Source organism: Morone saxatilis, unplaced genomic scaffold, assembly GCF_004916995.1.
Source record: "Morone saxatilis isolate NCDOM2014 unplaced genomic scaffold, NCSU_SB_2.0 Contig0, whole genome shotgun sequence".
In the NCBI taxonomy this organism is placed as follows: Eukaryota; Metazoa; Chordata; class Actinopteri; family Moronidae; genus Morone; species Morone saxatilis.
Window position 1 is genome coordinate 1,962,466 of NW_023339650.1, and position 7,736 is coordinate 1,970,201.

Sequence of the window (7,736 nt, forward strand, 5' to 3'; positions counted from 1 at the left end):
TCTTATATTTAGGTGATTATACACTAATGAAAACATACCTATAAATATTATATTCCATTTCTGCCAATAGACCATCCTAAATGTAACACACTGGACCTTTAATTGGCTACCGCTCAAATTTGACATAGTAAGTGAATTTTTTGAGTGAGTATTTTCATTTTATAATGTCAAACTTTCCATCTAGTTTTTTGTCTTTTCATGGCACAAATGGGCTTCCATAAAATCCTGCACACTGTAGCAACAGGTCATTATTATTGCCTTCACAGCCAAGAGAGAAGTTGACTTCTTTGTGATAATACTACGTTTAAATTAAAAAAATGTTTTTGTACACGTGTTTAACTACATCATATAAAAAAAGAAGGAACATTGTATTCATACTGTATTAAATTACTTTTAAAAAATCCTGCTTGATTACTATTTAGATCCATGCCATTACACTTTTTCCTGACAAATAGAGCGACAGGAAAGAGCACGTTTGTGCACTGACTGTATCATGCATGATTAGTCTTGACTCATTCGAAATATGGATCAGCAGTCTGCAAACAGTCTCCTCTCACCGTACTCTGTTGTCACAGAGATTGTCCTCTGGGAGGGAACTGAACAAACTGGCTGCTGAGGTGAAGCTGTTGCTGTCAGGGTGAGATACATTTAACCCACTGGACCTGGCTTTTTGTTTTCGATGTAATCCTGAATAACTTTTAATGAATCTAGAAGTTATCTTTGCAGTTATACCAATGTTTGCACGATTCCAGTTTTTTAACTGTAAAAACATTTTAAAGCTGAATCTATAGTCCCTCTTTGCCTTTAAAATTTGTCTCTAAGAGTTCAGAAACTATTCTATCCTCGTGTTAATGTCACCACTTCAATGCTGTCCTCCAGATTTCTGAATCCAAAGGGGTAGGCAGTTACAGTCAGTGCCCTGTGATGAAGTTTTCTCTACAGCAGTCATTTACTGTAAGGCAGCCGCTCGCTGGCCCCCTAAAGACTGCTCCAGCTGTGTTGGCGAAATTACTGGAGCCAGCGATGCGTGCCTGGAGTGTATGTGGGTCAGTGCTATAGCATGAAAGGAAGCTTTTATTGTGAAATGGGTCCCCCACTACTGTGTCATTGTGCTCCCCCTCTCACAACAGACAGTGGCGGGTCATTGGCGGCACATCCTCAGCTCCGTAGTCTCGGAGGGGAACATGATGAAATGCTGCGAGGAGCAGAGGCCCAGCTGCCACACCTACATGTGTTTATAGAAGAGCACCTCAGTAGCCAGAACTCAAACAGCTTCATATAGTTTAACACTAGGAAGGTCTGTTGTTTTAAATTTCACAATTAAAACATCTACGCCTTTTCACAAACCAGTGCAATATTTACAAAATCATACATGCCAACACTGCCAGGTGAAAAGTCAAAATGAATGATGTTCATGTTCATTTAGAGAAGAGAATGGAATAATACAATTGTTAAAAAGCTTCTTTCTCCCAGGTTTACCAAGCTGGATAAATAGATTTATTCCTTTTCCTTATAAAATGTATGTAAAAGTGGTTGAAGCCTTGAGAAAGGTTGTGTGGCAGAAAGCATTGACCACAGGGGATGACAGACTGAGTAGTAGTGATTATAGGGGAGGTAGGAGATGTTAACAGGACTTGTTTTTGTCTGTGTGCAGATGGCACGCTGTTTGTAACGAGATCCCACGGGCTGCACTATTCATAAGGGACATATGTGTGTGTGTGTGTGTGTGTGTGTGTGTACTGTGCAGAGAGACAGAGGATATCAGAACACTTTACAGCTACTTGTGTCAAAAAGTCACATTGTGTGTGACAATATTTGTCTGCACAATGAGTGTACGTGAATCACAGCTAGGTGAGTCAGTGATCACATATGACCACCACGATGCAGACAAAATCGGAAAATAGATGTAGATTCATCAGTGATCAAAAAGTTGGTTTGGAATAGCTCCATGGCCTTAACTGGGACCTATTCTCCTTGTTAGTCCAGCACCAACTATGTTGGAACCCTATTGTTTCTGTTTTGGCTTTCATTAATATCATCCTTTCTCTGCCTACTAAAGTAGCCCAAATAACAAAGGTGGAACATTTTCAGGGTGGGTATGAGATGTTCAAACTGGAAAAAAACAAATAACATAGAACAACCCTAGGGGGGCGCTGTTATAAAGACATGGCATGTTTTTGTTCATAACTCCACATTCAAATACTTTGGTAACATCATTAATGTAAACTGTAAATTGAAAATTAAACTTAACAACTTATATATTTTCTGTTTACAAATTATTATTAATGTCTTAATTTATGTTGATTTATTATTAGTTTATAATTTACATGTTGTATTGTAGCTAATAAGAATAACAATTACAAGTATATTAGTAACAGTTTATTGTTGCACACATTTTAAATTACATTAAATGTTTGTTAATGATTACCAAATTATTTGTAAATGTTTATGGAATTGTTTGTAAAAAAAAATCTAGAAACATAGAGCCACGTGACCAGGTTCTTTGTTTACCGTGTCAGTTTTACAAAAAAACTCAAATAGATCTTGCTACGTTTGGTGGAAATACAACTGCATTTTTTTACTCCCCATATTTGGTAAGCATAACCACAATAGGCTCCAGATTTAGGATGTCAAGCTTGACACAAATCAGCCAAAAGATGAAATCTAAAACTATGACAAGTCATTTGTGGTCTCGTGGTGCCCTCTTGTGGATTGTATGTGTTCGCACAGGTCTCTCTTTTTATGGGGTTAGTAAATGTTTTTATTTGCTAATGCCAAATAAAATGTGTCAAACAACTGTATTACTTATTAAATATTTATTAACAAAGTAATTTACAAAAAACTTTGTAACATTGCATCAAAACAGCAAGACACACTCATTTAAACCAGTCAGGCAGGGTTGGTAGGGTTAGTTTTAAAATGTAATCTGATACAATTATAAGTTACCTGTACATTACCTGTAATGTAATCAGTAACATAATCCAAGTATCATAATTTTAAAGTAATGTAACTTGATTACTTTCAAGTACTTTTGGAAGACAAGAGAAAAGAAATGTCAATAAAATGACTTTTACATATTCAATAATGCAACGGAACTATTTTACAAACGACTTTTAGCATCAACTATGTGTCCTCTGCTCTGTTCATTTTAAAAGTAAAACTAGATTTTTAAGAAGCAAATCCAGGCTGTTAGTCTATTTTCACAGCTGTAGGGGAGAACTTGCACTCTACTGTGATGTTGTTCTTTTCTTGCTTTAAAGGCAAGATAATGGTAAAATTTACACCCAGTGAAAGCATTTTTTTCACTAGAAACATTTTTATTGGCACCTTTAAGATTAGCAATGGTTTCATTTTAGACCAGAGTGGTGCTGGTAAATCTGGTGTCAATCTGCTGTTTTACAAAAATAAGAAACTATCCAATGATGAGAACATGCAGAAAATGGCTGTTGCATTTTTGGTTAACAATGTTGGTTAGTGCTAACCGTGATGACAAACACATTGCATTTCCTGTGGATGCTAGATATAATAAAAGCTACACCGTCTTAAACACTTTTAATATAAAGCAGTGGCAACATCTGTTAGCATTAGCAGTAACTTAATACATGTCAAGAAAGTGAAAAATAAGCAGTAAGGCAATTAGATAGCTGTGTTTAATCGTATGCACGCATCATTTTCTTGAATCCTTTGGGCTTAGGCAGGCAATCTGAATGCTGCTCAGGAGTGCCACACTAACACCATTACTATCACTATCACTATCACTACCTCTGAGCTGGGGAAAAAAATTGCACTCCTACACTCAAAATTCAAGGCAACGATGTACTATTTATTCAATATTGAACATTGTGAGGCTACATATGGTAGGACTAACACAATGTAAAGCATTGTGCAAAACAGTGTAAAACATCCAAGCTAACACAAAGTGGAATATCAATCACCTTTAGTTCTGAGCTCCTGTGGTTTCAGGTGCTCCGACTGTTACAACAAAGAGAATAGTTTGAACACAACTGAAAGGTTAAAGTTTCAGTTGAAAGTTTCGCGCCCAGTAACACACAGCAGCAGCCTAGCTTATCCAAGATACACACAGTTATCAGCGAGATGCTGGAAAGAAACTGCAGCATGTTTACAGTTGGACTGACAAGATTTAAAGACGACATGCTATCATGAGGTAACACAGACAAAAAGAGAGCAGCGGTTTACCTCTTAACTCTGCTCTCATCTTCTATCCGGTGTTGTTCTCATGCAGAACGAGGGTCACGTGACGGACGAAAGCAGTCGAAAGCTTCTTTTTTTTCAAGTTCAACATTCTGCACACAAATGCAGTTTTTTTTTGTTAAAGTGGGACCTATTATGCTAATTTCCAGCATTATATTATTAGTCTAAATCTTAATTCACTCTTCAAAAACATCCTTATTTATCGTATACTGGCCTTCTTGCAGGCAAGTTCATGTTCTATCTGAAACAAACCGTATATTTAAACCCCTTCAGAGTTCCCTAAATATATAGCCTTAGTTAATTGTTGTTAGCGGTAAGCTACTTTAGCCGCTAACTAGCTGCTGCTGTTAGTTAGTTATCCTATTAGGTGACTCTGCCCAGACTGGGAGCTCAGAGCACTGGGGTCGGTGTTTAACAAAAACCTTGTCAGCATTTGATTATACCAGGTACATTAGCTTGGAAGATAATGTGTCTGTGTGTATGAAAATGTGTTTTTGAACATTAAAGTATGTTAACCCCCAAATACAAGTATGAACCTGAAAATGATGCTAACAGTGATGACAACACATTGTGTTTCCTGTGTGACCCTGTGTTGAATATTTATACTATGAAGCGGCAGCAGGGGGGTTATCTGTTAGCAGTAACTTTATTACAGCTCTAAGACAACAATAAGCAGTGAGCCTGTTACCGTATCGCAATAAAGATAGGTATACAATCTAAATCCAGCATGGGGGGAGTTTAGTGGACGCATCCACTATTCTGAGAGATGTAAAAAAAACACTTTTCACTCCTACACTCAGTCAGAACTCTCATTAACATCAACACAGCGATGTACCTTCAAGGATTTGGCCAAGCAAAATAATCTTTTACATCGAAAACACCAGTATGGTTTCTCTCCAGTGTGCAACACAGGGTGTTGATTGTAACTACTTAAGGGACCAAATCTTTTCCCACATTTTCAACATTGATATGGTTTCTCTCCAGTGTGGGTACGCTGCGTGTCTGTTATAATCACTAGACTCAGTAAATTGTTTTTCACAGTGGTACAGGTGGATAGGCTTCTCCCCAGTGTGGAAAGTAAGTGTCTTCTTGTAGTGACTTGTGCGAAAAACTCTTTCCCACATTCGTTCCACACATAGGATATGCTTTTCTCCAGTGTGCACACGCAGGTGTCTCTTCTAATCACTCAAAAAGCGGAACCTCTTCCCACATTGTTCACAGCGGTGTGTCTTCTCTCCAGTGTGGACTCGCAGATGTGACTTATAATATAATGACTTAAGCGACTAAAAGCCTTTTCACAGACAAAAAGAGACCAGCAGTTTACCTTTTAACTCTGCCCTTCTCCTCATCCTCTATCCGGTGTTCTTGTTCTCTCGAAGGACCGCTACAGCCTGCAAGGCGAGGGTCACTTGACAGACGTTTTCTCCAACCAATCTTTATTATCAAAGTTCAATATTCCACATAGAAATGCAAATATAGGGGGATGTATAACACACACACACAAATAAAATAAATATAAAAATCATAATAATAATAAACAATAGTTATCGATGGACTGTGGTAGGGACTTGGATAATGAATAGAGGGTCGCTGGCCCAAAAAAGGTTGAGAAACACTAATACACAGCAATGTAATGGATTTAAAACATATCACACAAGAAAATTGTAACATTTGTTTTACATTTTTATTAAAACAGCATTTTTGACTAAGAATTTTAAGCCTATGGAAAAAATTAATGTAATGTATGGACGTTAAAGATCCAGCATTCCAGATGTGGATAGGCAAGCAGCACCACAACACATGGACACATGTTTTGACATCTGGTCAGTTGGCTGAGTTGTGCACAAAAATAAAAACAATGTTTCTCAGGGCTGTGGAGGATCTGTCTGCATTTGTGGTCCGGGGATACTGGAGTGAAACACACCATATTCTGATTTGCAATGAGTTATGAACGTTGTGACAAGTTGTTTTACAAATGTGACTTAAAGATGAGTGTTTTTCGATAGTAGGTAAGGTATGTGTATGAAAATAAATAGATGTGTATACAAGTACTTATGTACATACAAAATCTTCTTTAGCTCAGTGTTTCCTCTGACACCACATGACTGCACTTTCCTGCTTAGGGCTCTCCTTCACAGTTAGAACAGTGTAAAATTATCAGGAATGTATTTGGTGGCTGTTGATGTCACTTATGAGGAATATTGCCAGTATGTAATGACTGTAGTACATGCCTTAATGAGGGAGAATGCCCCCTGGTGTTAGTATGGTCCTACGACATTCAAGAAAAATCAACACTGTAGTAGAAATCAAAACTTTGTATTTATGACGGACCGCTGTAATCACCTCCATAATCCCTCCCTGTCAATATAAATCTGGTGTCAGTCTGTACCTGTATGTTACACTAACATACAAATGACAATTTCTATGGGAATTCTGAGTAATGACCATTAATGTATGCTCACATTAGGGGTTAACATCACATTACAACTGTTGAATGAATGGCACACTGAAGGAATAAACATCTTAGAGTTTCGAGGAAATGTTTATTTTACAAAAAGGATATCCTAGCAGTTTAACAACATTGTGAACAGATGATTGTGAAGTAGATCTATAATTAAATTTTTATGTTTTGAACAAATATCTTTGAAAATTAATTTAAACTTGTAATGCTTACAATCCATTAACAGTACAATAGTGCAAACTCATACGGCTACATTTAAATAGCGACAGCGATGGCAGCAGGTTACCATGCAAGGAGCTGGCCTGACCAACAAGAGCCATTTGGGGTTTAGTGTATATGTTGACAAGAGGCGCTGGGGATCGACCCTACGATTAGTATAAGGCATGCTCCATCTACTGAGCCACAGCCACACCTACATAAGGAAATCGGTCAGTAACAACTGCAACCACATTCTGACTTCATGCTGTGTACAGTAGGAGTAGTTTTTCACACAGCAGGGCACAGGGAAGTTGGTCAACTTGCTGAGACGTGCAGCCTATTGCATGTAGACCATCATCCCACAGCTCATTGTTCAATTCCTTCAAAAGGTTACAAAAACATATCTGGTAACATGCAGAAAATGGTTGTGTATTGGTAAGAATCTGGCAATATGTTACATATTGTGATACAGGGGGTATGATTCAATATATTGCTTTTTCCCATGATATAAAGAGCACACCACCATATGCTATAGTGTGTTATATAGCCTTTGTTGTGTGTGTAAAACGTCTGCAAAGTTACAAAGCCCAAAGTCCATGCCGAAGAAAGTTACAGTCTGTCAGAAAACACTGCCCTTTAACATACTTGTGTATGTCACAATGTAACACAGCACCACCTCCAGCTAGGTGACCGTCCTGCCCACTAAATCTACCATACCCTACCATTATTATTTAACTCCAGTAAACAGGTAGGTGTCAAAGGTACGAAAAAAAGGGCCAATTTCTGTTTTGTTGACTGCAAGAACCAACAAACTATTCTGTGTGCTGTGTAAAAACCACTCCAACAATAAGCAGTGAGCCTGTTA